We start from the raw sequence: 9,874 nt of genomic DNA on the forward strand, positions 1-9,874 counted from the left end.
GGGAAAACGACATGGCAGCCCGCCATGAGTTTCGAGGAGATGCTCGACGCTCCCTGCAAGCACCACAGCGACGCGAGTCCTTCCACGCACACGCTGCGACAGTGCGCCATCACCAAGCACATCGCAAGGGGCGACATCCCGCCGCCACCGGCTCCGGCTCCGGGAGTAGGGCAGCCGCCTCCGCCCCCGCCACCGCCTCCAGCCGGCGGTGCAATGCGTGACGACCCCTACCCGGCCTAGAACATGACCTACGTCGTCTTCACCAGCCTCAGCGACGACAAGCACAGCGAGTGCCTCCTTCGGCACAAGGTGAACACCGTCATCCTGGCCAGAACGGAGTACATGCATTGGTCGGAGCGCCCGGTCACCTGGACCCGGGAGGACCACCCGGCCGTCATGCCGAACACGGGTGGCTACGCCCTCGTCCTCGACCCCACCATCGTCGCACCCCGGTGCACGTGCAAATTCTCCCGGGTTCTCGTTGACGGCGGCAGCAGCATCAACATCCTCTACCGCGACACCATGACCAAGATCGGCCTCGAGGCCAAGGATCTGGAGCCGACTCGGACGATCTTCCACGGCATCGTTCCCGGCCTCTCCTGCTCCCCGATTGGCCGGGTCCGGCTCGACGTCCTGTTCGGCGACAGCAGCCACTTCCGACGCGAACCAATTTGGTTCAAGGTGGTGGACCTGTCCAGCGCATACCACGCGCTGCTGGGCCGACCCGCGCTCGCCAAGTTCATGGTGGTCCCCCACTACGCCTACCTAAAGATGAAGCTGCCGGTTCCGAAGGGCCTCATCACCGTCAGCAGCGACAACCGCAAGTCCCTGGACTGCGCCCGAGACGGCGCCAAGCTAGCCGAGTCGCTGGTCATAGCCGAGGAGCGGCGTCAGCTCGACCGAATCGTCGCCCTGGCTCAGGAGGCGTCGGCCACGCAGATCCCGACCGAGGAACCAGCCGATGAGGCCGCGTTCAAGCCCTCCAAGGAGACCAAGAAGGTGAAGCTGAACCCGGAAGACCCCGGCTGCAGAAAGTACGTTGTTGTAGGCACCCGCCTCGACAGCAAATAGGAAGGCGAGCTCGTCGACTTCCTCCGTGAGAATCGGGATATCTTTGCATGGACCCCCAAGGACATGCCGGGTATCCGAGGAAGTACGCCGAGCACAAACTCCATGTCCACAAGGACGCCAAGCCTGTCCGTCAACCCCTACGACGTTTTTCCGAAGAGAAGAGAAGGACCATCGGTGAAGAGGTCACCAAGCTCTTCGCGGCCGGCTTCATCATGGAAGTGTTTCACCCCGAGTGGCTGGCCAACCCAGTCCTCTTACTGAAGAAGAACAAGACCTGGCGCATGTGTATCGACTACACCAGCCTGAATAAGGCCTGCCCCAAAGACCTGTTCGCCCTCCCTCGGATCGACCAAGTCATCGACTCCACCGCCGGGTGCGAGCTCCTGTCCTTCCTGGATGCTTACTCCGGCTATCATCAGATCAAGCTGGACCCGGCCGATGCCCTGTAGACATCCTTCTTCACACCCTTCAGGGCGTATTGCTACATCACCATGTCGTTCGGCTTGAAGAACGCCGGCGCCACTTTCCAGCGCTGCATGCAGAAATGTTTGCTGCTGCAACTCGGTCGCAACATCCACGTCTACGTGGACGACATCGTGGTGAAGACCAGGCAGCACCTCACACTCCTCAATGATTTGAAGGAAACCTTCGCCAACCTGCGCGAGTACAAGGTCAAGCTCAACCTGGAGAAATGCGTTTTCGGCGTCCCGGCCGGAAAGCTACTCGGCTTTCTCGTCTCGGAGCGCGGCATTGAGGCAAACCCGGAGAAGATCAAGGCCATCGAGCGCATGCGCAAGCCGGCTGGGCGAGAGGGCCCTGCGCCTGTATCAGCTGATGAAGAAGACGACGCCGTTCGAGTGTAACAACCAGGTGGACCAAGCTTTCCGGGATCTCAAGAGCATGCTCTCCACCGCACCAGTCCTGGCCGCACCGGCCGAGAAGGAGCCGCTGTTGCTCTATATATCGCCGCGACCTCGCGGATGGTCAGCACGGTGATGGTGGTCGAGCGACCAGAGAAGGACAAGGTCCAAGCCATCCAGCGTCCCGTCTACTACCTGAGAGAGGTGCTCTCCGCCTCGAAGCAGAACTACCCGCACTACCAGAAAATGTGTTATGGCGTGTACTTCACTGCCAAGAAACTCAAGCAGTACTTCCAAGAGCATGTCATCAATGTGGTCAGCACGGCCCCTCTCGGCGAGATCATCGGGTGCCGGGATGCCTCTGGTCGGGTCGCCAAGTGGGCACTCGAGCTAGCCGGCCACACCATCCTCTACGAGCCTCGCACCACAATCAAGTCCCAGGCTTTGGCTGACTTCCTCGTCGACTGGACCAAGACCCAGTACCTGCCGCCGCCGCCGGACTCGACACACTGGCGCATGCACTTTGACGGCTCGAAGATGCGACTCGGCCTAGGGGCCGGCATCGTGTTGTCCTCCCCCAAGGGCGACCGGCTCAGATACGCGCTGCAGATCCACTTCGCCGCCTGAGGGAGTCCTGGATTAGGGGGTCCTCGGACAGCCGGACTATATCCTTTGGCCGGACTGTTGGACTATGAAGATACAAGATTGAAGACTTCGTCCCGTGTCCGGATGGGACTCTCCTTGGCGTGGAAGGCAAGCTTGGCAATACGGATATGTAGATCTCCTCCCTTGTAACCGACTCTGTGTAACCCTAGCCCCCTACGGTGTCTATATAAACCGGAGGGTTTAGTCCGTAGGACAACAACGATCATACCATAGGCTAGCTTCTAGGGTTTAGCCTCTACGATCTCGTGGTAGATCAACTCTTGTAATACTCATATCATCAAGATCAATCAAGCAGGAAGTAGGGTATTACCTCCATCGAGAGGGCCCGAACCTGGGTAAACATCGTGTCCCCCGCCTACTGTTACCATCCGCCTTAGACGCACAGTTCGGGACCCCCTACCCGAGATCCGCCGGTTTTGACACCAACATTGGTGCTTTCATTGAGAGTTCCACTGTGCCGTCATCATAAGGCTGGATGGCTCGTCTCGTTGTCAAGGACAACATCACCTCTGGGGGAGCCCTGGCTGTAGGCCAAACTCTCCGGCTAGGCGGTTTCATCATGACCGCCCGTTCGGCCGTTGCGCCGACGATGACTTCTCGGGTCATCGAAAACAGCCTCCACGTCGGCTCGGAATTCGCCGAGCAGTTGGATCCAATGGAGCTCTCTTCCTTGAATGAGCTCTTGGATCGCATCGCCGCCTTGGGAGTCGCTACGGACTATGATCAGATCGGGCTTAAACCCGACCAAAGGGAGATTAACTCCCCGCCGGTCACCCATCAGATAGCGGTGGTGGAGGAGCAATGCAGCGATTCTTCCTCTATCTTGAGGACAAACTATGTCCGGATTCCCAAGCTCTTCGAGCCGGATACCCGTCTACGGGAGGACATGGCCCAAGCCTTGAACCTAGAATCAGGCAGCGGGCCAGACCTATTGGGCAACATCCCGGAGCCCGAACTGCCAAGCTCGGAAACTCCTCCGCCCCTGGGTCTCAGATTGGGTCAGGGTTCGGACCTAAATCCACCCACCCACCCAGATATAAATGATCTTTCCCACATTATACAAGAGCCCCAAGATACATTACACCACTATTGGGCCAGATTCCTCCTTGTAATGAGCAAGGTTAAGGACTGTCGCGAGGAAGACGCAATTTCATTCTTTTGCAAAATTTGCACAGACAGGGGAATCCTCAACGCCATAAGTCGCCGTGACATAGCACACTTCGCTGACTTGGCGGCCATAGTACGCAAGTACTGTGCGATGGAAAGCGCCTGGAAAACCCAAATAAAATTTTGGGATCCTCCGGCTCTCACAAAACCCCCCGTCCGAACTAAAAGGGTGTACTCTCGTAAGTCACCCGATCCAATTACAAAGAAACAAAAGCCCACTACAGGGCGCGGAACCGTATTGGAGGGATGGCATAATGGGCCATGCAAAATTCACAATACAACGGATACCATGCCAACACACAGCCTTAGAGCATGTTGGGTACTCCGGCAGGTGGCCAAGAGCGGTGAGGATCTCCTCATCAACAATACCGCAGAGCACCATCCCGTGGAAAACAGCAATACAATATTGACAGTCTTCGAGACCTTCGCCTCAAAAAATAGGCGTAAGCGAGCACTCCGCAGCCTTGCCGAAGTCTGCCACATGGCAGCAATAAATCCATGGAGTGATACGGCTATCACCTTCAATGCCAGTGACGAACCTAAATTCCGAACAGCCCGAGCACCAGCCGCCTTGGTCCTTAGTCCAATTGTGGACGGCTTCCGGCTTACTAAAGTGCTCATGGACGGCGGCAGCGGATTAAACCTCATCTATGAGGAGACTCTTCGAAAAATGGAAATAGACAAAAGCCGCATTGAGCAAAGCAGCACGACCTTCAGAGGAATCATCCCTAGTCAGGAGGCACGATGCGCTGGGAAAATCACACTAGATGTGGTATTCGGCACGCTGGAGAATTATAGGTCCGAAGAAATCACATTCCAAGTGGCCCCGTTCAATAGCGGATACCACGCCCTTCTAGGGCAGGAGGCATTCACGATCTTCCAAGCTATACCCCATTACGGGTACATGAAGCTCAAAATGCCCGGGCCCAATGGAATCATCACTCTAGCTAGTGATCTGGACATAGAACTCCGCGCCGAAAATAAAACAGATGCACTGGCCCTCGAGGCGTTATCCGAATCCCTCGCGGCCGAAGAATTAACTGCGCTACGCTCCACAGTGGACAGGGACGACGTGATAACTGCGCTACGCTCCATAGTGGACAGGGACGACGTGATAATCGACAAAAGATCCAAGTCCACCTCTTTTAAACCAGCGGATGAAATAGTCAAATTCCAAGTCCATCCAACGGACCCTACAAAAACAACATCCATCGGGGTACAGTTAAACCCCACAGTATACGCCGCGCTATGGGAGTTCTTGCGCGCGAATTGGGACATCTTCGCCTGGCATCCTTCAGACATGTCAGGAATCCCACGCAGGCTGGCCGAGCATAGCCTTAACATTCTAAAGGGATTCAAGCCGGTCAAGCAAACTCTTCGGCCCTTCTCTGAGCCTAAGCGACAAGCCATGGGAGAGGAGCTAGCCAAGTTACTGGAGGCTGGATTCATTCGAGAAATAAAACATCCGGACTAGCTAGCAAACCTGGTGATGGTACCAAAGAAGGACAGATCCTGGCGCCTATGTGTCGACGTCAAGGACCTTAACAAGGCTTGCCCCAAGGATCCCTTCCCCCTCCCTCGCATCGATCAAATTATCAACGCTACCGCAGGACACGACTCATTGTGTTTCCTCGACGCATACTCTGGATACCATCAAATTAAGATGGCGGAGTCCGATCAAGCCGCAACGGCATTTATTACTCCATACGGCCCCTTCTGTTTTAACACCATGCCTTTCAGGCTCAAAAACGCCGGTGCAACCTATCAACGCATGATTCAGACATGCTTGGAGACACAGATCGGCAAAACAGTGGAGGCATACGTAGACGATGTGGTCATTAAAACCAGACACGTCGAATCCTTAATAGACGACTTGAGGCTCACGTTCGACAATCTCCGAACATATGACATTAAGCTCAATCCGGAAAAATGCGTCTTCGGCGTGCCCGCCGGAAAGCTCTTAGGCTTCATCGTCTCCAACAGAGGAATCGAAGCAAATCCGGCTAAAATCCGAGTTCTGTCACAGTTGGCCATCCCAACAGACCTCAAGCAAATCTAGAAACTAACTGGATGTGTGGCTGCCTTAAGCCGCTTCATCTCCCGATTAGGAGAAAAGGCACTGCCTCTTTATCGCCTTCTTCGACGCACCGAACACTTCGAGTGGACGGATGCGGCCACGGCCGGATTAGAGGAAATAAAAGCCGTTTTGGCCACAAACCCAATCTTGGTCGCGCCAAATGCCGGCGAACCAATGCTGTTATATATAGCGGCAACACACCAAGTTGTAAGCGCAGTGCTCGTCGTCGAACGAGAGACGGACGGACATAAGTTCCCGCTTCAAAAGCCGGTATACTATGTATCCACTGTCCTCACTCCATGCAAATCACGGTACCCACATTATCAAAAGATAGCATACGCGGTCTTCATGGCATCCCGGAAACTACGACACTACTTTCAAGAGTGTTCAATTACGGTGGCCTCTGAAGTACCACTCAATGATATAATAAACAACCGCGAGGCCACGGTCCGGATTGCTAAATGGGCTATTGAGCTCCTCCCGTTTGACATAATATACAAACCACGGCGAGCCATTAAGTCACAAGTACTGGCTGATTTCGTCGCTGAATGGATAGAAGCCGAACTCCCTAAAGAGTACGGCGCGTACTCCAATTGGATCATGCACTTTGACGGCTCTAAAATGCTGGCTGGTCTGGGGGCTGGCGTCGTCCTGACATCCCCCACCGGAGATACAGTCCAATATGTACTCCAAATATTATACACAGACTCCAACAACGCAGCAGAATATGAGGCCCTGTTACATGGTCTCCGGATGGCAGTTTCCATGGGCATTCAACGCCTGGAGGTGCGTGGGGACTCGAACCTTGCAATATCTCAAATAAATGGAGACTTTGATGCCAAGGATCCAAAAATGGCGGCTTATCGCAATGCCGTCCTCAAAATGTCAGCTCGGTTCGAGGGGCTAGAATTCCACCATGTGGTCCGGGAAAACAACCAGGCGGCAGATATCCTCGCCCGCATCGGCGCTAAGCGCGACCCTGTCCCGCCTAATATCTTCTTGGAAAGGCTGTTAAAGCCATCCGTGGTATGGGAAGGAGAGGCCGGTAACAATAGTCCGGACCCGGCCACAACACTAGACACCGAACACTTTGACGTAATCGGAGGCTCTGCCACCGAAATAACACCTTCGGCCCACGTGATTATGGTCGTGATCGCCCCGTGGACAGAACCCTTCTTGGCTTACCTAACTAGGCAGGAACTACCTGAGGACCCAAACGAGGCACGTTGCATTGTGCGACGGTCTAAAGCCTACAAGGTCCACAAGGGAGAGCTTTATAAGAAAAGCGCTACCGGAGTCCTTCAAAGGTGCATCTCTGAAGAGGAAGGACGGCAACTTTTGGCAGAAATTCATGCTGGACTTGGCGGCCACCACGCCGCAGCTCGGGCCCTTGTAAGCAAGGCCTTCCGTATAGGTTTTTATTGGCCGACAGCCCGGGCAGACGCACAGGACCTCGTTCAACGTTGCGTCGGTTGCCAGCTTTTCGCAAACCAAAGCCATATGCCACCTATCGCTCTCCAAACAATCCCCATCACTTGGCCCTTTGCGGTCTGGGGGCTTGATATGGTCGGACCCCTTAAAGGCGGAAGCCACAAGAAAAAATACCTATTGGTCATGGTGGACAAATTCACCAAATGGATAGAAGCCAAACCAGTTAAAACGGCCAAATCCGGACCAGTGATAGACTTCATATCCGGGGTTGTACACCGTTATGGCGTTCCCCACAGCATCATCACCAATAATGGCTCGAACTTTACAGCCGACAAGGTAAAACTTTGGTGCAGCAACATGGCCATCAAGCTCGATTATGCTTCTGTCTATCACCCGCAAACTAACGGTCAAGTCGAGCGAGCAAATGGTCTTATAATGAGCGGCATTAAACCTAGATTAGTGCGATCCTTGAAGGAATCTGATAAGCACTAGGTAGAGGAGCTCGACTCCGTACTATGGGGGCTGCGGACCACGCCGAAACGCACTACCGGATACACACCGTTTTTTATGGTATACGGCGCAAAGGCGGTACTGCCCTGCGACATAATTTATGACTCACCTAGAGTGCGCATGTATGAAGAGAAAGAAGCCGAGCTTGATCGGCTGGACAGTTTGGACGCCCTGGAGGAGGAGCGTGACGTGGCAAAAACCTGTTTCGCATTCTATCAGCAACACGCTCGAAGGTATCAAAGCAAAGAAGTACGTGCCAAAACTTATAACGTTGGCGAACTCGTTCTACGCCTATCGGAGAAGAAAAAGAACAAGCTCAAGCCCAAATGGGAAGGTCCCTTCGTTATTGACCAAGTTCTGACCGGTGGAGCGTACCGTCTGCGGGATGCATCGGACAATCGACTCGAGCCAAACCCATGGAACGCAGCCAGACTCCGAAGGTTCTACGCCTAGTGTCGGACTCTATGTTCGTCTCCTTACCTCTGTCAAATTTTTATATATTTGTTATCTGTCTTTTCTTTCTTTCTTTCTTCCCTTTTTTCTTCAAGGCCTTAAAAGGCTAAAATGTGTCTTGACTACACAATCTTGACGCGCTAGCCGCGCTCATGATACCTGGGGGCTTCTTATACAGAAGCTTAATATAGCTACGTCCCGGGCTCTAGGCCCCACACATGTGTTACTTTTCACATGTACCTTTTTTCTCCATTATATGCATCGATATGACTTAAGTTTTGGCCAAGTTGGGTTGCGTGGCTCTTGTGTTTATGCCCTACGTTCCCGTTAATTCGGCTAGGGCATAAGGGGAGCACCTCTGCGATTATTACTGCCGGGCCAGCCGGATGTGTACCTCGGACTGGGTGAAGTCGAAAGCTAGCATTCTTAAGGGAATATTCGGTCGGTGAACAAAAGACGATTTTTATTTATTGTACTACATGCCCCCAGATGTTTATATCCTGCGTCTCTTTTCGCAGTTCGGACATGCACATTAATGCATGCGTACCCAGGGAAAGGAACCCTTAACAGAACTATTCTCCCTGGAAGATGTTTCTTACTATCCATGTAATATAACATAGCTAGTTGGGTACTTGTCTGTTCAAGCACTTATGACCCCTACGCCTGGTTTTCACGCGTACCCCGGTTTTCACATAACTAAGCGGGTATTCGGATCCACTCCGGACTGTCGGATCCAGAGGTCGAAGCGAAAAGGTCCGCCATGACAAATGATTTACAATCCGGCTAGGGACAATACATGTCACTTAAAATACATAGTCACTTAGACTCACTAAATTCTTCTTCTATGCCATCCAACAGGCTGTCTAGCCTACAATCCTGTTGGGAATACTTTGCGGCTAATTCTACCTGGTCATACACCAAACTGACGGGGATCTCTTTCCCATCAGACCCCACAGGTCCGACCTCGGCCATGTGGTTCGGGTCAGCCTTGGTATATCGCGTCTTCACCATGGCCTAGGCTTCCCTTGCACCTTGTCGGCAGGCTCATATCTTCCATAATCGGAAGCGCCGCCGCGCTCCCTTGAGCTTCTTTACAAGCTCCCCCATTTCTCCTGGCAGGGAGGCAGATGGCCACAAGGGTTGGGCAATACCCTGCATCACCTGCCGAACTTGTTTGTGCAGTTGGGAGAGCTCTGGCAGAAGATCACCTGCAGACCCGGGCATTTCCTCGGCGGGACGACCCGTCAGCATACCTACAGATATAACTCTGTCAGCCGGTTTCTTCGCCGAACTCTTTAAAAGTTCGTTCAAGCACTTACTGAAAATGTCGCGTCGAAGCCTCTTATTCTCCTTTACGGAGTCAGCAAGCTGGCCTCGAACATCTTTCAATTCAACGCCCAGCCAGGTATTGGCGTCTTCAAGATCGTTTTTCTCCCGCCTAACCCGTGTAAGCACGCGCTCGCCAGCCTTTAGCTGTCATTTAGCACGTTGCTCATCCCCTCGCACGACCTCCGGATTCACTCCGGAGTCATCTACAGAATCTATTGTTAGATTTGCACGCATGTCGCATACTACCTGGTACATGACATTCTTTGCAATGGAAACAAGTGTTACTAGATGGGGCCTTCTCGGATTCCTT

This window comes from Triticum aestivum, chromosome 6D (assembly GCF_018294505.1).
Source record: "Triticum aestivum cultivar Chinese Spring chromosome 6D, IWGSC CS RefSeq v2.1, whole genome shotgun sequence".
NCBI lineage: Eukaryota > Viridiplantae > Streptophyta > Magnoliopsida > Poales > Poaceae > Triticum > Triticum aestivum.